Raw genomic sequence first — 26388 nt, 5'->3', positions numbered from 1 at the left:
TAAGAACAAGGTTAAGACTCCATGGAGGAGTAACAGTTTTAAACACAGACTAACCAAGGCCTAACAAAACGATTGCCCTTCTGGCACATTCGCCAAGCACTTGTGTAACAAATTAGACAAAGCCAAAATCTGACCCTTTAGAGTACTTGCCTACAAACCCTTCTCCAGACCATCCTGGAGAAAGGACAAAATCCTAGGAATCCTTACTCTATTCCAAGAGTATTCTTTGGATTCAAACCAATACAAGTATTTACGCCAGATCTTATGGTAAATCCTGTGAGTCACATGCTTACGAGCCTGAATCAAGGTCTCAATGACTGACTCTGAAAATCCACGCTTAGATAAAATTAAGCATTCAATCTCCAAGCAGTCAGCTTCAGAGAAACGAGATTTGGATGAAGGAAGGGACCCTGAATTAGAAGGTCCTTTCTCAGAGGCAGTCTCCAAGGTGGAAAGAATGACATTTCCACTAGGTATGCATACCAATTCCTGTTAGGCCACGTCGGGGCTATGAGAATTACAGACGCCCTCTCCTGCTTGATTCGAAAAATGACTCTTGGAAGGAGAGCGAACAGAGGAAACAGGTATGCTAGACTGAAGTTCCAAGCAAATGCCTGCGGATCTCTTGACCTCGAGCCGTATATCTCGGAAGTTTAGCATTCTGACGAGAAGCCATGATATCCAACTCCATCTGCCCCCACTTGAAGGTCAAGCTGGAAAACATATCCGAATGAAGTTCCCACTCCCCGGGATGAAAAGTCTATCTGCTCAGAAAATCTGCTTCCTAATTGTCCACTCCTGGGATGTAGATCGCAGAAAGACAGCAGTTGTGGGTCTCCACCCACTGAATAATTCGGGCCACCTCTGTCATGGCCAAGGAACTCCGAGTTCCCCCCTGATGGTTGATGTAGGCCACCGAGGTTATGTTGTCTGACTGGAATCTGATAAACTGGGATAAGGCTAACTGAAGCCAGGCCAGAAGAGCAGTGAAGATTGCTCTCAGCTCCAAGATGTTCATGGGCTGGACTGACTCCTCCTGGGTCCATAAGCCCTGAGCCTTCAACGAGCCCCATACTGCTCCCCAACCTAGAAGGCTGGCATCCATGGTCACAATCACCAAGGAGGGTCTGCGGAAGCAAGCACCCTGTGAGAGATTATCCTGAGAAAGCCACCATGGAAGAGAGTCTATTGCCGCCTGATCTAAATCTACACACAGACACAGGTCCGTATAGCCCCTGTTCCATTGACTGAGCATGCATAACTGCAGAGGTCTGAGATGGAACCGAGCAAACAGAATGATGTCCATGGAAGCCACCATCAGACCGATTACCTCCATAAATTGAGCCACTGACGGCCGTGGAGAGGACTGAAGGGCAAGACAAGAGTCGAAAATCTTTCTTTTTCTGACCTCCGTCAGAAAAATATTCATTAACAGGGAGTCTATTATGGTCCCCAAAAATACGACCCTTGTAGCTGGAACCAGAGAACTTTTTTCCCGATTCACCATCCATCTGTGGGATCGAAGAAAAAAACAACAAGATCTCTGTATGAGATTCTGCTTGTTGAAAAGATGGTGCCTGAACCAGAATGTCGTCCAGATAAGGTGTCACTGCAATGCCCTGAGATCGAAGCATAGCTAAAAGAGCCCCCAGAACCTTTGAAAAAATTCTGGGAGTTGTGGCAAGGCAGAATGGAAGGGCCACAAACTGGAAATAATTGTCCAAAAAGGCGAATCTCAGAAACTTGTGATGGTTCCTGTGAATAGAAACATGAAGGTATGCATCTTTTAGGTCTATGGTTGTCATGAACTGACCCTCTTGTACCAAGGGAAGAATGGAGCTTATAGTCTCCATCTTGAAGGATGGCCCTCTGAGAAACTTGTTTAAACATTTTAGATCTAGGATTGGTCAAAAAGTTCCCTCCTTTTTGGGAACTACAAACAGATTTTAGTAAAATCTCAGACCCATTTCCTGAAAGGGAACTGGAACTATTACCCCCAGGATGGCAAGGTCCTTGACACAATGTAAGAATGCCTCTCTTTTTATCTGGTCTACAGATAATCTGGAGAGGAGAAGCCTGCCTCTGGGAGGAAAAGATTTGAAGTTTATTTTGTATCCCTGGGAGACAATGTCCACTGCGCAGGGATCCGGTACATCTCTTATCCAAACCTGGAAAAAAAAGAGAAAGTCTGCCCCTACAAGATCCGCTCCCGGATTGGGGGGCCAACCCTTCATGCTGACTTGGAATAAGCTGAATGCTTTTTAGATTGCTTTCCCTTATTCCAGGACTGGTTGGGCTTCCAGGAAGGTTTGGCTTGATCTTGCTTGGAGGAAGGGGAGGAAGACTTGCCTTTAAAGTTACAAAAGGAATGAAAATTACTCTGATGTCCCTTCTGCTTATTCTTTTTATCTTGAGGATGAAAAGAACCCTTCCCTCCAGTAATATCTGAGATAATTTCCGCCAAACCAGGTCCAAACAAGGTCTTACCCTTGTAATGATTAGTCATGAGCTTAGATTTAGATGAAACATCCGCAGACCAGGACTTCAACCAGAAGGCCTTGCGGGCTAGGACCGCAAAACCAGAAATTTTGGCTCCCAGTTTAAAAACCTGTAAGGAAGCATCTGTAATGAAGGAATTGGCTAACTTGAGAGCCTTAATCCTGTCCTGGATCTCATCAAGTAGAGTATCTGTCTGAAGAGATTCAGACAACGCATCAAACCAGTAAGCCGCAGCGCTGGTAACAGTGGCAATACACACCGCAGGTTGCCATTGTAGACCCTTGTGGACATACATCTTTTTTTAGTAAAGCCTCTAATTTTTTATCCATCCTTAAAATCCTTAAAAGAACAACTATCCTCTATGGGAAAAGTAGTCCTCTTGGCCAAAGTGGAGATCGCTCCTTTTACCTTAGGAACCATCTGACACGACTCCTTAATATAATCCGCTTTAGGAAACATCTTCTTAAAAATAGGAGATGGAGAAAAGGGAATACCAGGTCTTTCCTATTCTTAAGCAATAATCTCCGCAGCACGGCCAGGAACTGGAAAAACCTCCACCACGGAGGGAACATCAAAGTACTTGTTCAATTTAATAGACTTTTTAGGATTGACTACGATAGTTGTGTCAGAGTCGTCCAAAGTAGCCAAAACCTCCTTAAGTAATAAGCGAAGGTGTTCTAGTTTGAATCTGAAGGATACCAGTTCAGCATCAGAAGAAGGAATTACACTGTCTGAGTCTGAGATTTCCCCCTCAGATGCTACTGACATGTCTTCTTCCTCAGGCTTATGGGAAGGGACACTCTGGATAGCTAGAACAGAAACCTTACTAACTGTTTCCTTAAATTTCCTTTTATGCCTTCCTTGCAACATGGGGAAAGCTGACAAGGCCTCAGATACCGCAAGGGATTCCTGGGAAGCAATGTCTTGTAGAGAAAATCCTACAGAATTGCAAGAGGAAACACAGGGCACTGTATGCGGAGACTGAAAAAGTTGGGACGTCAGCAGCCACCACAAGAAATGGATTGCTCCGAAAGTGTTGCAAGTACGTTTTACAACCGCAGAAGAGGAACACAGGTCACATCATACGGTGGAAGGAAGCACTCAAGAGGGTATACGCAGGGATCAGATGGACACTACCAAGGGCCTGAGTGAGTATAGTGATTTATGTGATATAAGTGCTCTAAATTCCTCATCGGACTCTGGGTCAGACAGTTCGGGTTCCGTCTCCGATTCAGATGGGGGAGGGCACAACAGGTCCAAGTGTGATAAAATTCTTAAATAACTGCAAAAAATTAGAAAGAAAACCAGGCAGAGTCCAATAACTAAACAACAGAGAGCCGCAACAGATGCATACGCAAATAACACCTCGAGAGCACCTAGCAAACAAATAGAAGTAGAAGGGGGAATTGCTAACTCAGCAGATAGAACAGGTATCCCATGCGAGCTAGATCCTTTATGGGATCATTTGAAACAAAAAACAATTAGGAAAGCAAAGCTGGGGCGGTATATAAATGTGTTCCAATTAATCAAGGAGGCAGTGAAGGATAAGGATAAAAAAGGTGATAGATCGCAGAAAAAAGACACACCTAGGAGAGACATAGTGCAATGGATGAAGGATTTTTTAATATATGTGGCATGCTACTTGAAAGATAGACCCACACAGGGGGAGAACCTGACTAGATATATGCATACCATATTGGAGGTATACACAACCTTTGGAGGTAAGGCGTGGAGGAATTATGACACTGAATTTTAGAAAAAAATAGGAAAGGCTAACGCTAAATATTTTGGTAGGAAGGAACTGGACATGTGGACTAGACTAGTTAAACCGGATGGTAACCATAGGCAGAAGGGGAGTTATTACTGTAACATTTCGGGAAATAACACGACGGAGGAGAGTAATAAAAAGATATGTTGGGCATATAACGACAAAAAATGTGACAGACAAAATTGCAACTTTAAACATGCATGCAGATACTGTAAGGGAGCTCACCCAGTAGCAGACTGTAATAGAAACACCAGATGGCCCTTTCAGCCCACACAGGGTAAGGGAGCCAACCAGTCCCAAACGAACTAACCCCATCCAACGATACACCCCGCTCCATATCCCAATAATTGTAAAAATGCTCAGAACCTACGAAAATACAAAAAGAGCCACCTTTCTGACAGAGTCATTCACAAATGGCTTCTGTATACCAATGCAAGGGGAGATTAAAACCGGGAAATCACGTAACTTAATATCAGCTTACCAATACCCTGAGGTGGTGAGTGAGAAACTTACAAAAGAGGTTAAGTTGGGTAGGGTAGCTGGTCCGTTTAAAAAGCCACCATTATTCAATATGGTCATTTCACTGGTGGGGGTAGTGACAAAAAAGAGCAAGGGGAATTTAGACTAATTTATCATTTGTCCGCGCCTAAAGGTACATCAGTAAATTACGCTATAGATGAACAGTTATGTTCAGTGAAGTACCAATCCTTTGACCACGTAGTCCAAATGATACAAAGATTAGGACCAGGCGCAGAATTGGGAAAAATAGACATTGAAGCGCCTTTTAGACTGCTACCTTTACACCCACAGAGCTATAGGTTGATGGGAATCAAATTTCAGGGGCAATATTTCTATGACTGTTTTTTGCCAATGGGCTGCGCAATATCCTGTGCATACTTTGAGGAGTTCAGCTCATTTATTCATGACATGTTGGTGGTGAGAACAGGGTTAAACAGTATAGCACACTATTTGGGCGATTTTTTGATTGCCGGGGAAAGAGGAACAAAGCAGTGCATTTTGTTAATGGCCCAACTTCAATCACTGCTTAAACAATTGGGGGTCCCAATAGTACAGGAAAAGACAGAGGGACCTGTAACGTCACTGACATTTCTGGGTATAAAAATAGATACACTTGAGTAGAAGTGCAGCCTTCTGCAAAACAATTTGGAGAAGCTGGGTAATCAGTTAAATAAGGCAAACACATCAAGGTATATAACACTCAGGGAAAAGCTGGCTCTGCTAGGGCTCCTAAACATTACATGTAAGGTTATCCACATGGGCAGAATTTTCAACAGGCGTTTGGAACAAGCTACAGCAGGATTAAATAACCCAAGAAGCAACATAAAATTGACTAACGAGATGAGGGAGGACATACAAATGTGGGCCAAATTTATATCACAGTTTAACAGAGTTAGAATTTGGCAAAAGGGACCCCACTCCAACCAGGTGCTACATTTGTTCACAGATGCAGCAGGTTCACATGGGTTTGGGGCTTATTTACACGGACAATGGCCAAAGAATTGGGTGGAAATAGGTGCAACAAAAAATCTCACACTCTTAGAGCTTTTCCCAATAGTGGTTGCGGTGGACATTTGGCATCAGCAGTTAAGAGACAAAAGTGTAAGATTTTGGACTGACAACATGAGTGTAGTGCATGCGATTAACAATTTGGCTTCAAAATCAAAGGCAGTCATTAAACTGTTACAGTTGCTGGTACTTAGGTGTATGCAAAGTAACATCACATTTACAGCAGCTCACGTGTCCCCGGGGTGAAAAACATATTAGCAGATGCGCTATCACGGGGTAAATGGGATGTGTTCTGGAAAGTGGCACCTAACGCAGAAAAAACAGCTTGCCCATGCTATCTTTGGAAGGTTGTAAATCCGAAAGCATCCTTGGGGATTTGGTAAAGCAATCCCTCGACCCTAGAACATGGAAAAATTACACAAGGTACTGGGGGGAATAGGGCTCATTTCCTGACACAAAACCAGAGACAGGGCAATTCTCTAACTGCGTTCTGCGAATACATGGCTACACAAAAGAGGAAATGGGTCAAAAAAGGCCTAATCAAGGCAAAACTAGCCACAGTATAATTTTTTATTTATTTTTTAAAATATTTTATTTATAACCAACACAGGGAACATTAGTATAATTTTTTATCAGTGATACTGTCAGGGTGCCAGGAATCAGACTAAGACGAGAAGTGCAAAAATAATTACACCTTTAATAATAGCAAAAAATAATAAAAAGTCCACAAGTCAAATAACAAGCCAGGAGTCAAAACCAGAGCTGGTAGTCAGACGAGCCGAGTCAGGAGCCAAAGCGAATAGTCAGACGAGCCAGAATCAGGAACAAGGAAAACAGCAGAGTCAGGAACAACCAAGGGATCAGAAACCAGGAAGGACGCCAGGCAGCCAGGTAATACACAGGAACTCTCACAAACAGGTCTGAGACAACGCAAAGGCAAAGCATACTGAACAGAGGCAATTTAAATAATAAGTGATGACATCACAATTCTGAGACTGTATCCTGTCTCACATGGATGATGCACACCAGTCTGGTCATAAAAGGAAGTGCAAGAAATGAGCAGCATCCCCCACAATGCACCATAGTCAGGAAGAGAGGTGAGTAAAATGGCTGCCAGCAGCAAATGGCAAACACAACAGGGAAAAAACCCTAACAGTACCCTCAATGACCCCTCCCCCGCGGGAGGACAAAAGGCTTATTGGGGAAACGGGCATGTAAGGCACGGAGGAGGGCGGGAGCATGAACATCAGAGGAGGGAACCCAAGAACGCTCCTCCGGACCTTAGCCTCTCCAGTGAACCAAAAAGTGTACATGGCCCCTGGACATACGAGAGTCAATAATGCTGCTGACCTCATACTCCTCATGGTTGTCAACAAAGATAGGATGGGGACGAGGCAACACAGTGGTAAACCGATTACAAACCAATGGCTTCAAGAGGGAGACATGAAAAACATTGGAGATGCGCATAGCAGGAGGAAGGTCAAGAGCGTAGGCCACAGGATTAACCCGTCGGAGTATTCGAAAAGGACCAACATAACGGGGAGCCAATTTATTGGAAGGCACACGAAGGTTCAAGTTGCGAGAGGACAGCCAAACTCTCTCACCAACCTGGTAGGAAGGTGTGGGCAGACGCCTACGATCAGCCTGGAACTTTTGGCGCTGCATAGAACGATGAAGGCAATCCTGAATCTGCACCCACGTGGAACGGAGTTGCCGGAGATGCTCCTCCAAAGCCAGAATACCCTGAGACATGAATGAATCGGCCAACAAGGATGGTTGAAACCCATAATTCGCCATGAACGGGGATAACTTGGAGGAAGCATTAATAGCACTATTACGAGCAAACTCTGCCCAAGGTAACAGTTCAGACCAATTATTGTGCTGATCTGAGACATAGCAACGGAGGAACTGTTCCAGAGCTTGATTAGACCATTCCGCAGCCCCATTGGATTGAGGGTGATATGCCGAGGAGAAGGAAAGCTGGATCCCCATTTGAGCACAAAAGGAATGCCAAAATCTGGAGACAAACTGGCTACCCCGGTCCGACACTATCTCCTTGGGTAACCCATGTAAACGGAAGATCTCCTGGGCAAAAATTGAAGCAAGCTCCTGAGCGGTAGGCAGCTTCATCAAGGGAATGCAATGTGACATTTTAGAAAAACAGTCAACCACCATAAGGATAACAGTATTGCCATTGGAAACAGGGAGCTCGACAATGAAGTCCATGGAAAGATGTGTCCAAGGACGCTCACCATTAGCAATAGGTTGAAGAAGACCCACAGGAAGACGTTGATGAGTCTTATTCTGTGCACAAAGTGAGCAGGAGGCAACATACGCAGCAACATCAGAACGAAGACCTGGACACCAGAATTGTTGAGTGACAGACCAAATAATTTGGTTCTTGCCTGGGTGACCTGCGGATTAAGGATAGTGGTAAGTGTGCAAAAGTTTAGTTAGAAGATTCTCAGGAACAAAACACTTACCACTAGGTTTCTCAGGAGGTGCATTGGTTTGTGCAGCCAGGATCTCCTCCCCCAAGGGAGAAGTCAAATTAGTACGTATGGTAGCCAAAATATGGTCAGGAGGTATAACAGGAGTAAGTACAGACTCCTCCTTGGACAGAGGCGAAAATTGTGGAGAGAGGGCATCAGCCCTAACATTCTTACTACCAGGCAGGTAGGAGACCACATAATTAAACCGAGACAAAAATAGCGCACATGTGGCCTGTCGGGCGACAAACGTTTTGCTAGCACGCTAGTATACTCGAGAAGATGCCTCCATTCCTTGAGTGCCAAAATTATGGCCAGTAATTCCCTGTCGCCAATTTCATAATTGCACTCTGCTGGAGACAATTTGTTAGAGAAGAAACCACATGGATGCAAGGAACCGTCAGTCGTAGGACGTTGAGACAAGAGGGCACCTACTCCAGTCTCAGACGCATTGACCTCAAGAACGAAAGGCAGGACAGGGTAGGATGAGCCAGAACTGGAGCGGCAGCAAAGGCAGTCTTAAGACTATGAAAGACCTTTATGGCAGTAGGTAACCAATGGAGTGGATCATTCTCTTTACGGGTCATGTCTGTGATAGGTTTGACCAAGGAAGAAAAGTTTTTAATAAACTTTCTACAGTAATTGGCGAACCCCAAAAAACGTTGAATAGACCGAAGACCAACTTGGTGAGGCCACTGCAGAACTGCAGATAACTTGTCAGGATCCATGGAGAACCCTGCAACGGAGATAACATAACCTAGGAAGGTTACTTGAGTCTGATGGAACTCACATTTCTCGAGTTTACAAAACTGGCCGTTCTCACGTAGTCTCTGAAGAACCCTTGTAACCTCAGAACAATGAGCCTCAAGTGTGGGTGAGTGTATGAGGATGTCGTCTAAGTACACCACAACACACTATTGCAACATATCTCGTAGGACATCATTATTAAATTCCTGAAAAACAGCAGGAGCATTACATAGGCCAAAGGGCATTACAAGATATTCATAATGCCCGCTCCTGGTGTTAAATGCTGTTTTCCATTCATGGCCCTCCTTAATCCTAACGAGATTGTACGCTCCTCTCAAATTTTTTCTTCACAAAGAAGAAGCCAGCCCCTGCAGGAGAGCAGGATTTGCGGACATTGTCAAACACATCTAGGAACTCTCGGTACTCCTCTGGCAATTGAGATACCGAAGGAGTGCACAAGACTTTAACTGGTTTCCGAAGACAAGTGGAAATACATTGCGGGGACCACAACAAAATTTCGGACCTGCGCCAGTCAAGACTGGGATTGTGCTTTTGGAGCCAGGGATAACCCAGAACAACCGGTAAATGCAGAGAGTTTATCACCTGAAAGTGAAGGGTTTCAAAATGGAGAGCCCCAACAGCCATGGACAACGGAGCAGTTTCGTGAGTAACGAGTGCGGGCTGAAGGGGTCTGCCATCAATGGCCTCAATAGAAAGTGGAACGGACCGAGGCAAAACAGGAATGGAGTGCTTTGATACAAAAGGACTGTCATTGAAATAGCCCGCAGCACCGGAGTCAACAAGAGCCTGAGTGACTATGGAGGAGTCCACCCAGGAAAGACAACCGTGACCAAAGGTTTTTCCTTAAGCGGTTCCGGGGATGAGGATAAACCACCCAAGGTCTGCCCCCGACAGGAACTTAGGTGTGAGTGTTTCCCGGCCGTGTAGGACAAGACTTCAAAAGGTGGTCCTGTAACCCACAATAGAGGCAGAACCCCTCCTTCCTCCTAAAGGCCCTCTCCGCCGCGGAGAGATGCGTGAATCTCAACTGCATCGGCTCAGCAGTACCTGGCGACTCGGGACCAGGAGGCATGGGAGGAGAGGGAGGCATGGGTGGGAATGAACGCGTAGCAGACAACGGAACAGAAGGCTTCCGCAATCGCTCCTTGAAAGAGGGCCTCTCTCTGAGTCTGATGTCAATTAGGATCAAAAAAGACACCAATGCCTCGAGATCCTCTGGTAAATCTCTGGCAGCAACTTTGTCTTTAATCGCATCAGAGAGCCCATGAAAGAAGGCGGCAACAAGGGCTTCATTGTTCCAACCTACCTCTGCGGCAAGCGTAAGGAACTCAATAGCATACTGAGCAACATATCTTGTACCTTGCTGAATGAACATGAGTCATTTAGCAGCAGAGGAGGAGCGAGCCGGAACATCAAATACCCTTCGAAAGGAGGCCACAAATTCAGAGAAATTTGAAATCACAGACTTATTAGTCTCCCACAAGGGATTAGCCCAGGCAAGAGCTGTGTCAGAGAGTAACAAGATGAGAAATCCCACCTTAGCTCTGTCAGAGGGAAACGCCTGAGGTAACATCTCAAAGTAAATGCCCACCTGGTTCAAAAACCCTCTGCACTGAATACAATCGCCTCCATATCGCTGAGGTAGAGGTGCAGAACCGGACATGCTCCTGGTAGGCATAGGTGCAGCAGCGGAAACAGGAGCAGCCATAATTTGCGGGACACTTTGGTCCAAATGTGCAGTGCGAGTCTGCAGGGTTTGCAGGGCTAGTGCAAATTGATCCAAGCAGTGATCCTGTACATCCATCCTGGAAATGATGGCAGGTAAAGGTGGATAATTAGCACCATCAGGATTCATGGCCTTTGTGTAATGTCAGGGTGCCAGGAATCAGACTGAGACGAGAAGTGCAAAAATAGTCACACCTTTATTAATAGCAAAAAATAATAAAAAGTCCACAAGTCAAATAACAAGCCAGGAGTCAAAACCAGAGCTGGTAGTCAGACAAGCCGAGTCAGGAGCCAAAGCGAATAGTCAGTCGAGCCGGAATCAGGAACAAGGAAAACAGCAGAGTCAGGAACAAGCCAGGGATCAGGAACCAGGAAGGACGTCAGGCAGCCAGGTAATACACAGGAACTCTCACAAACAGGTCTGAGACAACGCAAAGGCAAAGCATACTGAACAGAGGCCCTTTAAATAATAAGTGATGACATCACAATTCTGAGACTGCATCCTGTCTCACATGGATGATGCACACCAGTCTGGCCATAAAAGGAAGTGCAGGAAATGAGCAGCATCCCCCACAATGCACCATAGTCAGGAAGAGAGGTGAGTAAAATGGCTGCCAGCAGCATATGGCAAACACAACAGGGAAAAAACCCTGAGAGATACACTACGCATGGTGTGATAAGAAATTACAGTATTGACAAAGCAGAAAAATAGAATGTAACAGCATACATTAGCAATTACTCTGATGTTCGAAGTTCAAAGCTATAGTGAAAGCTGCAAAAATCTGCCACAGATCAAAGAACAGTTTGGCATACATGTAAATGTACCTCAATGTTGGGGTTTTTGCATTTTATAAACTCTAAACATCAAAACCTAAAATAAAACTTAACTAAACGCAAAACAAAAATAAACAATAAGACACACACAGCACAAAACAGATACCAATTGGTCACTCTTGAATGCTCCAAACGCTGTTGGAAAGATAAGTCGTAGCGTTTTCTAGATAGAGTTATCAAAAGCTGATGGCGAAATAGTAGGTTTATATACTTAGTAGAGCAGCGTATCAGACGTATTCCACATTGTAGCATACCATATAAAAGCCGTACTACAGAGCTCACCTACTCAAGAAAGGGAATGAGGGAGATATATAAGAAATTGAGCCCATATCACAACATGGTATAGTAAACCTGGGTATATTTATGGTACCTATTCGCATAGCAGTCTATTAAGGTGATCTATAAAGAAGCTGGTCTCCAGCGTTAGGAGGTAACAGAGCCTTTGCAGTGGGTATAAATGCTCAGATATTGCTACGCAGCAGTCTCAGCAGTAAGAAAAAGAGGGGAATATGTCTTTCCCTTGTGTGTCAAAAGCAACAAGATAACCATGCCATAGGCAGGAATATAAACTGCTTAAATTTCCATATATGACTGCAAACTTAAGTGGGATAATGCAGGTAAAATTGATATTGCAATACTGTGATAAAATTCTTATATAATGTATTGGTCTCAATACTCTTGGTGTGTGTACGCAATATAGCAGAGGATTGGTTGTTACAAAAAGTTAGCAGCAGTATCAATAGGCCTTTTGCCCTGAGTTATAGTAGACTTCAACTGAGAATATATTAGGTTGTTCAGGAATATTGAATATTTAACAACGTTATTCACAATGAGTTGTCACAAGCCCACTGTCTGGAAAAAAAAAATAGGACTTTCCAGGGTTATCTCATTGCTAAATGTCAACAACAAAACACTAACCAAGTATTTTAACAGATACTAGAGTGTCAAACAAAATTAAAATAAAATAGAAAACATAACCACAGTATAGGTGTCTATCTGCTTATATGGAGAAGGAATGACCAAGGGCACTGTAAGGGTGATAAACGTTAGTGTACGTATTTGTATAGCTGGTCGTCACTATTAACTGCTGCGACTGCTGCAGCTATAAAAGAACAATGAGTTTTTTTGTTTGCGTCTTACTGCAGATTATCAAAGCGGTAAACTCAGCTAGACTCCCAGATATTAAAGTGAGACATTAACTTCTACCACAGATAACTGGCGAGTCCTTGGAGTCAGTTCTGCTCCACATACGATAGGATATCTATATAATCAAAACGCTGGAATGAGTATAGTGAGTTTTGGAACGAGTCGCCTCTCATGAAATTAATACAAGTGATTGAACTGACTCGTAGTGGCTTTATCTATACTGACAATTAGCCGATGCCCATTGTCCTATGAATGTACCGATCATGGTTCTCCATGTGGGAGCTGAGACCGCCGGCAGCTGCAGACGGCCCTGTTGCGGATGGGTGTACTAGCTGAGTCACAAGCAGTCTTGATTCTCAGAGTGCATGCAGTATAGGATAGTGCACTCTTCAGCAGCTGTTGAATAGGAAAGCGTCAGTATCACGCTGCGATGCACATGCATTTCTTGTTATCATATTACTCGGCACTGGCACTCTATCTTCCCTTTCAGTGGGAAAGGCTTCCATTTCTGTTTCTGTTCCTAACTATATTGTGAATGTGTAACGTTGCGCCAATTCTCCTCTGTTAATGACTTCACGGGAGTCTGGAGATGTCAAATCTTTATCCTGGTAGGTACCCGGGCACAATGCTTGCCAAGGATGATATGGATGGCTAAAAGTGTTGCCACTAATTGTTGATATAACAAGAGCTGAGACAGGGCAGTATCAGTCCGTGGCCATCTTGGTACGCCGTCCACCGGAAGTCTGCAGTATCATTTTTTTAATCAAGTGTTGGGACACAGGGACTGCACTAAGCAGTTTATGGTTAAGAAAGTTGTGAAAGGGAAACCCAAGAAAAGACCAAAGGGAACCCATAACAAAAGAAAGGCTGGCTTTCATTTTAAAGAAATTAAAGTATATTTGTAAAGACAAATTTGAAACTAAATTATTTAGAGCTTTATACTTATTAGCATTCACAGGGGCATTTTGGGTGAATGAAGTAGTAGCAAAAAGAAAAAGAACCAGGAAGGGGGATTACTATTCAATCAGGTACGATGGTACCAAGACTCCATTATGGTGTATGTGAGGAGGTCAAAAACTTACCAAATGGGAAAGGGATGTTGGATATCCATTAACAAAGACATGGATAAGGGAACATGACCGCTAAGAAACTTACATAATTATATTGCTACTCGTCCAAAAGGGGGGAACCAACTGTTTACACACGCCAAGGGTGAACCGGTTTCTATTTTTCAATTCAGACAAATTGTGAAATTAACAGTACAGAAGCTGGGTTGGGATGCCTCCAGGTATAACATGCACTTGTTTAGAATAGGAGCAGCGACATCATCAGCGTTAAGTGGGGCAACAGAGGAGCAGATTAAGAAGGTAGGCAGGTGGCGGTCGAATTGTTTTAAAACATATGTAAGACCATAAAAAAAAAAATTGGTGCATGGTTTGACCGAGTAACGCACAGGGCATAAGTGGAACTATAGGACTACGACCCCGATGGGCGAGCCGGTAAATGTTTTCCACATGCACAATGCAGCGTTTGGTGCGGTGTAATTTAACCACATAATAGGCTGGCTGGGGGAGCGCTGCTCCCTCCATGTTTTAGAACAATGCGGTGTTAATTGTGAAGTCTGCCGCAATTAAGGGGGGCTTAGTTACGGGACTCATTGCCGTTACTGATATGTTTATAAATACAGTGACCTTTACAATTTTTGCCACTATGATAGTGTTGTGTATTTATTGGTAAAGGGAACAAGGGAGGTTTGTTTGTCAAATAGGAGGTTGGCTATAATGGAATATAGTCTTACGAAGGGAAAAGTTGGCCCTAAACGCTTTGGACCCCACTTTGGAGGAACAACTATCTGTTTTGAACAAATCTACTATTGGGACTCTTTTCCATAGAGATATTCGTGGTTTGCACATTTAATTATCTGTTATACACAGTGTGAATATTTCTTTGCTCTGAAAGGTTGTCTCAATAGAATTTTCTTTATATATGGGGGTTTTATATATGGTTGTTTATTTATATATCCTATAATACATTCTAGTATAAACTCCATTGATAGCGCTTTCTATTAGAAGTGTGTACATTGACCTCTTCTGTGTAATTTGTATTTTTAAGGTGAATAAAAAATTGTAAGAAAATTGTTCATCAAAAATTGTATTCCATAAAAAAAAAATGTGTATGTAAATTACATAGGAATAAATGGTATTCAATATACACAACATAAATTGTAACTTAACTACACTAGATGTGCACGAAACACATAGCAATTCGTACTTATAAGTACAAAATACAACGCGTAATTGTTGTTTTATCATCAAATGGGCTAAACATGAGAATTTCATGGGAGTGTATGACATTGTCTCTCAAATCCAAGCATAATTATTTAAACATCAACACAACAGATCTCACTGTTTTTTCTTACAAACTAGAAGGTGATGACAAAATACTTAAAGGGGCAGTCAACACCAGAATTATTATTGTTTAAAAAGATATATAATCCCTTTATTACCCATTCCTCAGTTTTGCATAACCAACACAGTTATATTAATACACTTTTTAACTCTTCAATTACCTTGCATCTAAGCGTCTGCAGACTGCCCCCTTATTTCAGTTCTTTTCACAGACTTCCATTTTAACCAATCAGTGCTGACTCCTAGGTAACTCCACAGGCATGATCACAGTGTTATCTATATGGCATACATGAACTAATGCTACTTAAAAAAAGTGCAAAAGCATCAATAAATAATCTATAAAATTTAAAATAAGGATATATGTATATATTGTATCTTTGATGTTGAAAAGAAACTTCAATATTGTTGGTGACTTGCCTCAAAACGAAGAAAGTAAATATAGTTAAGTACAATTTGAAATGGTGATAAACCAAACAATATTGCCAAGGGGTTACTCACACTTTGATGAGCCTAACCGGCTCTGGAGATGACGCACACCTAATTTTATACTGCCAGGTACCCAGTATACATACAGCAACACTCAAAATAAAAAGTATTACAAATATTTATTAAAAGCATATACAAATGCCTCCCTTTCCAGTGAGCTCCATTACTTACTCTAGGAAATATCTCGGAACTGCCCCTTTTTTAATTCTCGAAGGGCAGCCCCTGCAAAGGTTAGTGTGAAAAACCATGTCAGAACCAGTCAAGTTTAGATAATCTGGCCCTAAGTGTTATTGTTTTTTTATTATACACTTTGTGATTATTTAATTCTACTGTACATAATGGTCCTTTAATTAAATGTTACAGGTAGATTAAAAGTTGAGTTTAATGTTCCCTTAAACAAGTTTGTAATACTTTCACATTTCAAGATTAACTTTGTCTTTTTAGTAGAATCAAATCAATGTTTGACCAATTTTGTCTACAAAATGAATGTCTGCCAGATCCCGTCCATCCAGATCATTTGTGATTCCCTTACTATCCTGCAAATTCTGTATTTTCTACTGAATGGTTTAGACATGAGATTAAAGGGACAGTCAAGTCCAAAAAAACTTTCAAGATTTAAATAGGGAATGTAATTTTAAACAATGTTCCAATTTACTTTTGTCACAAATTTTGCTTTGTTCTATTGGTATTCTTAATTGAAAACTAAACCTAGGAGGTTCATATGCTAATTTCTTAGACCTTGAAGACTGCCTCTAATCTGAATGCATTTTGACCACAAGAGGGCATTAGTTCATGTGTTTCATATAGATAACATTGAGCTCATGCACATGAAGTTACCCTGGAGATAGCAGTGATTGGCTAAAATGCAAGTCTGTCAAAAGAACTGAAATAAGGGGGCAGTTTGCAGAGGCATAGATACAAGGTAATCACAGAGGTAAAAAGTGTATTTCTATAACATTCTTAGTTATGCAAAACTGGGGAATGTGTAATAAAGGGATTATCTTTCTTTTTAAACAACAAAAATGCTGGTGTTGACTGTCCCTTTAAAGGATAATAATTCATTCTCTGAAAGGTAAAGCTTTTCTGGTCTTTCATTATCATTTCAGTGAAAGATAGAGCTTTACTTGCTTTCAACCACTTTCAAAATTATCTTGTTTTCAAGGAGCCTATTGTTTTGTTGCTTGAATCTACAGTTCACATTTTATTTTCTGTATCATCAAATCGAACTTATACATAAAGCAACTTTCAAAAAATGTTTACTCATCATGGCTTAATCCATGCCAAAACAGTGTTGAAACTAATAATTTGGTCTTCCTCCTTTCTGGTCTTTCATTGTTATAAATAATTTCTGAGAAACGTATTTCCTTTTTTTACCAAAGATAGTCAAAGTTAGAACATTTGAGATAATGTTTTGTACTAATCCCATGAATGAAACATTTTTTTTATTTTTTTTTATATAACGACGAGCTTTATTGAAATATTGTCGTTACATTTCACCATTTCTTTTGTACATAAAATAAACTATTATGAACATAAAGAATTACAATGAACGAGTTTGAACATTCGTATGGGGTGACGTATGAATAAGGGCCTCTTAGTGGATAGGAGAATATATAATCTTCTGTCAAAAGTTCACAAAATAAGGCTTGCTTGTAGAATAAATATGTAATATGAGGTCCCATAGCAAACTGAATGATACATTTTTTACTTTTATTTTCATTCTTTTAAACATTATGGGCTAGATTACAAGTGGATCGGTAATTACCGCTAATGCTCGCACGCTAAAACTACTCAACTTCTGCTCTTTGTGCGAGTCGGGTAGCGCTCATATTACAAGTTGAAAATAAATGGTTATCACTTGAATGCTTACCTGACTCGCGCAAAGAGCAAAAAAGGTACGCATTAGCGTACTCTCCCATTGACTTCAATGGAGAGAGAAAAGTGGGGGGGGGGGGGAAACCTAACACCCATACTTACGCGTTAACCCGAATCACCATAAAACGCCTACTCTAATAAACTCTAAACCACCATGTAGCCCACCGCAAAGTCCCTAATACATTATTAACCCCTTAACCACCCACTCCCACATCGCAAAGTAACCTTCTACACTATTAACCCCTATACCACTACACCCCCCACTGCAAAGAAACCCACTAACATCTAAACCCCCTAAACCTAAAATAGACTAACCTTACCTTTACAAAAAGGAAAACTAACTACCTTTAAGTCAGCAGAGCGTAGAGCAGAGAAGGCTGTGGAGCTGCTGATAGAAGTGTGATTTTACCTGGAGGTGACTTCATCCATATTGAAAATAGCTGCAATCCTGTGAATGTAAGCATGCTGTTTGAGCAAGTTTGCATCATCACTGTGTACATATAAGCGATCACTAGAATCGGTCTATAACTATTTAGGCACCTTTGCATCAATGTACTTTCAGCAAATCCTAAAAAAGAAAATAACTTTTATATAAGTGCACTATAAAAGTGAACGTTACCATCAAGGAGATATTATCTAATTATCATACAGATACACTAAGGCATAAGAAGTAACAGACAGATACCGTGTATCATTACTATTATTATCTCATTAGGATATTGTTATACATAATACATACGTATTTATGTGTATATATGTATTTACAGACATATATACACATATAAACACAAATATATATGCATACATATATATAAGTGCAATGGAGCCCTTTGCAGTTAAGTAAATGAAAACATGTAAAATCATATTTATACATTATTAATTTTTAATAGTCTTATACTTTGAATTTGTGTAAATATTTAACATACCAATGTTCTGCACATAGCACATGTATTTCTAAATATATATATATATCTGTATATATCAAAATGGAGCTTGATGCCCCTTGTTTTCGGCGAGCCTAAAGACTGCTACTCCATAACTTGTCCGCCTGCTCTGAGGCGGCGGACAGAAATCAACCCGATCAAATACAATCGTGCTGATTGACACCCCCTGCTAGTAGCCACGAATCTGCAGGGGGCGGCATTGCACCAGCAGTTCACAAGAACTGCTGGTGCAATGATAAATGCTGACAGTGTATGCTGTTGGCATTTATCGATGTGCGGCAGACATGATATGATACATCATATCATGTCCGCTCGCACATTAATAAATTTACCCCTGAGACTTTTTAATATTGCTTAACTTAATTTAAAACTGCTGGTAAGGAAGTTTGTGGTTGGGTTAAGATAAGTAATATATTGTCAGCATAAAGCGACAGTTTGTACTCTGATGTACCTATTTTCATCTCTGTGGTGGTATCTTATTTTTTGGGCTAATACTTCCACTGATATAGTAATTAAAAAGGGGGATAATGGACACCCCTGTCTTGTTCCATTTGTAATTGTTAATGAGTCTGATAAAGTACCATTTACTTTTATTTGGGCTGTAGGGCAAGAGTATAAAGCAAATATTCTGTTAATAAAATAGTGGCTGTATTTCATATGGTCTAAGGTGCTTTTGAAAAGGTTCCAATTAACCCTATCGAACCCCTTTTCGGCATCAGTAAAGATAAGGTAAATTGGGGTGTGGGTAAGTGCGGCATGTATTAAATGTGTCACTTTGACAATATTTTCCCTTGCCTCTCTATCTGGGATAAATCCCACTTGATCTGTAGAGATGACTTGGGGCATGTATTTATTCAATCTGAAGGCTAGGATTTTAGAATAAATATTCATGTGTGTGCTTAGCACTGATATGGGTCTATAGTTTTCTGATTTATTTTGAGTTTTTCCCAGGTTTAGGTAACACTGTTATGTGAGTTGTGAGCATCGATTTGGGGAATCCTGTTGGCTAATGAACATATTGGCATGTCTCATTGCCAAATCTTCTACACATTTTTTGTAATATTTTATTCCATATCCGTCTGGTCGTGGACTTTTTCCAGGTGGTATGGACTGTAATGGCTTTCTGAATCTCTTCAGTAGAGATTGGTTCATCTAAGCCAGGGGTCAGCAACCTTGGCTCTCTAGATGTTTAATAACTACATTTCCCATGATGCTTAAGTGTCTTTGAGCTGTATAAGCTTCCCAGATCACAGTGCTGTCCATTTGTCCTATATCATTTAGCAAGAAATATTCTTTTAACAGTCTCTCGATGTCTAGTTTAACTACTGGGTTGTCTAAAAAGGGCTCATCCATTTTCCATACATTAGGTCTAATTGGCATATTTGACCAGAGCAGGGCAATTTTGACAGGGGCATGGTCAGACCATCTGATTGGCAGCATTTCAATATGTGACTAATGTCAGACTCTCTTATTCTGCAAAGAAATAGTCAATTCTTGTTGTTACAAAAGCATTAGTTTTCATTGTGTACCATCAAGTGCTATGTGACAGACCCTTTGGTCAGAAATGAAAGAGTTAACTTTGTTCAGCTTCAAGAAGCTATTTTCTACTAAATACAAGTTTGCTGGCATCAGCTCTAATTAAGTTTAGTGATAAACATTCCCATTGTCTAATCACCTCCAGAGTCAGACTGCTAGTTGATAAGATGGACTGCATTGTTTTCTTGTGTGTAACTTGTTATCTGCTGAAGTAATGTAATTCTATCGTGGCCTGTCAAAGGGCGTTGTCTCTCTATCTAAATGTACCAAATGTGTGATTGGTGATTTTTTGCCTCCCCCTGAGAGTGTCCTGTTTGCATGTAACCTCAATAAAAAGCAGGCTGGGCATCCCAGTCCTGAGTTCTTGGTTGACCCTCAATCGCAGCGTTGACTCGTTTTTGTGGGCAGAAGGGTATCCTAGCTGTACTACAGCTAGGGGGATTATTCTACATTTGCGAGACTCGTATAGAACACTATGGAAAGCAGCTTCTCCCCTCTTCAGCAATAGGAATCCAGGCTACTAAGCGGTCCATCTCTCAGCGAGACTAAGGGTAACCGTAACATTTGGCGGCAGCGGTGGGATTATCCTGGATTTCCTAGGAGAGGTACAGAACGGATGGAGAGCGCTTACGAAAAATTGAAGCGTACCAACCTAAAAGATTTACTTGAAAGCAGAGGGGAGTACGCCAGCAACCGGCCGAGGAGAGAGCTGATCGCAGAATTGACCGAACTGGATCAGAGCTTCACAATGGCGGAAACACCGACCACGATTAGTGACGAAAAAACAGGATTGTTCGGGAGAGGCTCTCACTATACAGGCCGAACCCCTCCATGGAATTGGTACAGCAGTTGATGGCGGAAGCGGACAAGGATATACGAAAGACTCGAGCCCACAAACTCAACCTAGCGAACGCACACCGCAATGCTGAAGCCCCGCAGGTAATCATCCCTGTCGAAAATGCTGGGAGGCCCAAGATACCCTATGCGGCATTTCGACCCTTCCTAGAGAGCGAGACAGGGATTGATGAATATTTGGCGGACTTCGAAAGGCAATGTGCCCTGCACCAGATTCCCAACAGAGAGTGGCCCACGATATTGTCTGGGAAACTATCCGGGCGAGCCCTGGAAGCCTTTCATACTCTGGGTGCTGAGGAAGTGACAAAGTATGAGCTAGTTAAGGAGACACTGTTACGACGGTACGCGGTAACTCCGGATACGTATCACCGACAGTTTCGGGGCACGAAAAAGAAGCCTAACGATACCCATATGGAATGGGCGCACCGAATGCGGAGAGCGGTAAATCACTGGATGAGCGGAAGTAAAGCGGTGACTGGTGAGGAAATTTTACAATTGTTTCTCTTAGAACATTTTTATAATGGCATGGAACAGCAAGGGAAGGAATGGCTGCGAGACAGGCGACCTTCTACCTTAGAAGAAGCAGCCAAATTAGCCGATGAACATTATGACTCCCGTCTTCACGAACCCACGAATTACCGAGCTCCAGCACGGGTCGAACCCAGAGAGGTTTACCGTGGACCCCCTCGTGCTGAATTCCGAGCCCCGGTGCCCGCAGGGCCCGCCCGACACTTAGGACCACCCAATAACAGCTCTGAGCGCCCCAGACCGACTTGCCGCCGATGCAAGCAACCAGGGCATTTCATGGGTAGCTGCCCCCTTAATACGCACCAGACACCCAGGAATTACAATTACCCCTCTGGGTCATATCGTCCTACCCGGGCCCTCTGTGTTAACCAAGAGGCCCCTATGGAGGAATATTTGGGGCCGCTTCACGAGGCGGACCCTGTATATGCTGCCTCAGATAACCGCCAGCACCATCGGCAGAAGGTATGGCTCGAGGGGCGATCTACCGAGGGATTGAGAGACACAGGGGCTACTAGCACGCTGGTACAGAGTCATTTGGTGCCGGAGCACAAGCGATCCGGGCAGACTGTGGCCGTTAGAGTGGCGGGGAGGGGATGTGTACAAAATTCCAACAGCTAAAGTGCATCTTGATTGGGGAGCGGGAAAGGGGGCTGTGAACGTGGGCATAATGGATAATTTACCTGCCGAAGTACTACTGGGCAACGATTTGGGCCCCATGACTTCTGCCTATGCTCCAGTATACAACAACGAGGCGGACCCAGTGACTACACGAGCCCAAGCCCGGACGGAGCGAGAACTCTCACCAGTGCGGGAGACACAGGTAAGACCTACTCCGACCTTGCCTGACATGTTAGGCCCCATACCCTGGGACACCCCAGATGCTTTCGAGACTGACCTGACCTTACAAAAGTACCGGGAACGAGCAGAGACCGGAGGGGGCAGGGCAGATAACGAAACATTTTTATGGGAAAAAGGGAAACTATACCGCTTGACAGAGAAAATGGGACAGCGTAGGCGACAGCTGGTAGTGCCCCACAAATACCGTCAAGAAATCCTCAAGATAGGCCACGACATCCCCTTAGCAGGCCACCTAGCCGTAACCCGTACCCTACACCGCATTACTCACACGTTCTTTTGGCCAGGGGTACATGCTGACGTTAGAACTTACTGTAATACCTGCGATGTGTGTCAACGAGTAGAAAGGCGAGGCAATCACCCTAAAGCCCATCTAGTAAATATGCCCATTGTAGAGGAACCCTTCAGCCAGGTTGCTATTGACCTAGTGGGACCACTGGCTTCCCCTAGTCCCTCCGGTAAGCGCTACATTCTTACCGTAGTGGACTACGCTACCAGGTACCCAGAGGCTGTCGCCCTATCCAACATACAAGCGGATACGGTAGCGAATGCACTAGTACAGGTGTTCTCCCGGGTAGGATTTCCAAAAGAAATCCTATCCGACCGAGGCACCCAATTTACGGCTGAATTGGCCCAACAACTCTGGCAGGTTTGCAAAATTAAGTCCCTCCTGAGCTCCCCATACCACCCCCAGATGAACGGGCTGTGTGAGAGGTTCAATGGAACTCTCAAGCAAATGCTCAAGACGTTCACTCAGGAATACCGAGACTGGGAACGCTTCCTGCCGCACCTCCTATTTGCTTATTGGGAGGTGCCCCAGGAAATGACAGGGTTCTCTCCCCTCGAGTTGCTCTACGGAAGAAAGGTACGGGGACCCCTAAACCTGATCCGGGAGCACTGGGAGGGAGAGATGGAGACTGACGGTGTCCCCATTGTGCCATACGTGCTGGAACTCAGGGACCGAATGGAGCAATTAGCCAAATCAGTGCGGGCTAATCTCCAGTCGGCCCAGAGAAGACAGAAAGTATGGTACGATCGGGGGGCCCGAAAGAGAATCTTCACCATAGGACAAAAGGTGTTAGTACTTAAGCCGGTGAAGACAGACAAATTGCAGGCATCCTGGCAGGGCCCCTACCAGATCATAGAGAAAAGGGGAGACACCACTTATGTGATAGCTAGCTGCCACGACAACAATCTTAGAAAAACATTCCATGTAAACATGCTCAAGGAATATTTTGCGCGACCAGAGAACGTGACGGCCGTATGTTGTTCCCCTCAGGAAGACCCCGACAGTCTACCCATTCCAGACCTATTAGAAAAGAGTCTCTCCACAGGTATAGTAGCTCAGGTTCAGATAGGAGACAGACTTAGCCCCACTGAAAGGGAGCAGCTCAACCAACTCCTACAGTCCAAACACCTCACCTTCTCCCCGAAGCCAGGGTACACTACCTTAACCACACACCAGGTAGATACTCCGGGACAAGCTCCCTTACGCCAGGCTCCGTACCGAATCCCCGAAGCAGTTAGGACAGGAATGAAGAAGGAGATCGATGAGATGCTCCAACTCAGGGTAATTGAGCCCTCCGATAGTCCCTGGGCCTCCCCAGTTGTCTTGGTGCCCAAGAAAGATGGGACAACCCGGTTCTGCGTAGACTATCGGAGGCTCAATGAAAAGACAGTGACGGACGCTTACCCTATGCCCAGGGTAGACGAGCTACTTGATCGTATAGCCAGGGGAAATTACCTGACCACTATTGACCTCTGCAAAGGTTACTGGCAGATTCCCCTGGCCCCGGAGGCTATCCCCAAGTCGGCCTTCGTCACCCCATTCGGCTTATATCAGTTTAGGGTAATGCCGTTTGGGATGAAGAATGCCCCAGCTACATTCCAGCGCTTGGTGGATAGGCTCCTGGATGGCTTCCAGAGTTTTGATTGCGCCTACCTGGACGACATAGCGATCCACAGTGAGTCCTGGGAGGACCACTTAGCTCACGTAGGAATGGTTCTGGATCAGATCCGGGCTGCTGGCCTGACTCTGAAGCCAGAAAAATGCCACTTTGGGATGGCCGAGGTACAGTACCTGGGTCACCGGGTGGGGTGTGGAAAGCAGCGACCAGAGCCGGCCAAGATAGAAGCTGTTGCCAATTGGCCCACCCCCATCACTAAAACTCAGGTCCTAGCCTTCCTGGGCACGGCAGGGTACTATAGACGGTTCGTACCAGACTACAGCACACTTGCCAAACCCCTGACGGACTTGACCAAGAAGAACTTACCTCGACAGGTCCTGTGGTCTCCCCCCTGTGAAACGGCTTTCCAGGCTCTCAAAAATGATCTAATTAACGCTCCTGTCTTGGCGGCCCCAGCCCTTAACAAACGTTTTATCGTCCATACAGATGCTTCCATGTTCGGGCTGGGAGCCATCCTCAGCCAAGTAAGCGAAGACGAAGGGGAGCATCCAGTTGCCTACATCAGCCGGAAGCTCCTGCCCCGCGAAGTCAGCTATGCAGCGGTCGAAAAGGAGTGTTTGGCTTTGGTGTGGGCATTAAAGAAATTGACTCCCTATTTATATGGGCAGGAGTTCACTCTGGTCACCGACCATAACCCGTTGGTGTGGCTGAACCGAGTCTCTGGAGATAATGGCAGGCTATTACATTGGAGTTTATCGTTGCAACCCTTCAATTTCACCATTACTTACAGACCTGGGAAACAGAATGGCAATGCCGACGGGTTGTCCAGACAAACCGACCTCAGCCCCGCATAACCAGCGGTCTGGACAGCCTTAGTCTGCCCCGAAAAGGGGTCAGACCGTGTCTGCCAGAGTGTTCCACAGAAAGGGAGCACTGTTACAAAAGCATTAGTTTTTATTGTGTACCATTAAGTGCTATGTGACAGACCCTTCGGTCAGAACTGAAAGAGTTAACTTTGTTCAGCTTCAAGAAGCTATTTTCTAAATACAAGTTTGCTGGCATCAGCTCTAATTAAGTTTAGTGATAAACATTCCCATTGTCTAATCACCTCCAGAGTCAGACTGCTAGTTGATAAGATGGACTGCATTGTTTTCTTGTGTGTAACTTGTTATCTGCTGAAGTAATGTAATTCTATTGTGGCCTGTCAAAGGGCGTTGTCTCTCTATCTAAATGTACCAAATGTGTGATTGGTGATTTTTTGCCTCCCCCTGAGAGTGTCCCGTTTGCATGTAACCTCAATAAAAAGCAGGCTGGGCATCCCAGTCCTGAGTTCTTGGTTGACCCTCAATCGCAGCGTTGACTCGTTTTTGTGGGCAGAAGGGTATCCTAGCTGTACTACAGCTAGGGGGATTATTCTACATTTGCGAGACTCGTATAGAATACTATGGAAAGCAGCTTCTCCCCTCTTCAGCAATAGGAATCCAGGCTACTAAGCGGTCCATCTCTCAGCGAGACTAAGGGTAACCGTAACACTTGTGTACCCTAGTATAAGGGCTCTTTTCTTAAGGTTTAATATTTTGTATGAATTTTTTTTTTTTTAAATATGTTGTTATGTGTTAGGAGTGTATACATTCACTAGAGTGACTGGTCTATTAAAGAGGAGGCCTACTATAATCAAAAATCTACATCCAGGGTAAATCTATCTCCCTGTAATGTTTGAAAGGGTATCGCATTCTTAAAAAGTATACCTACTCCATTTTGTTTCTGAGAGTCAGACGCACAAAATGCAACTGTGAATTTTGGGATTATGCCATTTAGGTTATTTTCCTTTTTTAAAGTGAGTTATATCACTATTAAGTTTGGACAACTTTCTTGTTACTGTAGAATGTTTTTCAGGGGTGTTCAAACCTTTCACAATGATAGTTAACAGATTCAAGCCATGTAGCTTCTCTAATCGCGTTCTTTGGCACATAATGCAAAAAAGGGGGGGTGTAAGAAGGGGGGATTTAGAGGAGGGCTGGGAGAGTAAAAATCTGGGAGTAAGGTAGATTCCTCGCTGTGTCAATAGTAGTTATATTTGAGCTATGCACTTCTATGAGTAGATATATAATAATATTCCCTAAATATGTAAATCAATAACAATTATTTTTTCGAGAATAATACAGTACAAGGAGAGTGTAATTCAATAGGGGAAGTATCCTTGCCAGTTCCTATTATAAATTTTTAATAAGTGTACCT

This window comes from Bombina bombina, chromosome 3, assembly GCF_027579735.1.
Source record: "Bombina bombina isolate aBomBom1 chromosome 3, aBomBom1.pri, whole genome shotgun sequence".
NCBI classification, from domain to species: domain Eukaryota; kingdom Metazoa; phylum Chordata; class Amphibia; order Anura; family Bombinatoridae; genus Bombina; species Bombina bombina.
Note: the sequence above shows the minus strand (reverse complement) of the source record.